The sequence below is a fragment of the Penaeus monodon genome, chromosome 25 (assembly GCF_015228065.2).
Source record: "Penaeus monodon isolate SGIC_2016 chromosome 25, NSTDA_Pmon_1, whole genome shotgun sequence".
Classification (NCBI taxonomy): Eukaryota; Metazoa; Arthropoda; class Malacostraca; order Decapoda; family Penaeidae; genus Penaeus; species Penaeus monodon.
The window spans coordinates 17080125-17080479 of NC_051410.1; the positions used below are offsets into that span (position 1 = coordinate 17080125).

The 355-nt window shown below is 54.4% G+C and overlaps 1 protein-coding gene across 1 annotated transcript in view; it reads right to left on the minus strand.

Moving 5' to 3' along the window:
• LOC119589087 (nuclear hormone receptor FTZ-F1 beta-like) overlaps positions 1-355 on the minus strand; it is a gene marked incomplete in the record, with an annotated part of 70745 nt that overhangs the window by 23515 nt on the left and 46875 nt on the right.

Sequence of the window (355 nt, forward strand, 5' to 3'; positions counted from 1 at the left end):
GTCGTCATACCCACGTGTGGATACCCGCCTCGCCCTAACATGCCGCATACCCCGAGTCCGGACCTACATCCACTGGGGAGACTCGACACTCGGGTCTCGTGCTCAGCTGTTTCGAGTGCCAAGTGGACGGGTGGGAGGAGGAGGCGGGCGCGGGCGGGGAAGAAGCAGAAACGGGATGTGGGAGGGGCGTAGGGAAGAAAGACGGAGGGAGAAGGAGATAAGTGGCGAGAAGAGGAGGAAAAGGATGAGGATTTGGAGAAGGCTCTGTGGACTGGACAGAAGACTAAAAGAAATGAAGCAATGTGAAGAAAAATCGGAGACGGAGAAACTACAAAAAAAGCAAGAATAACTACAA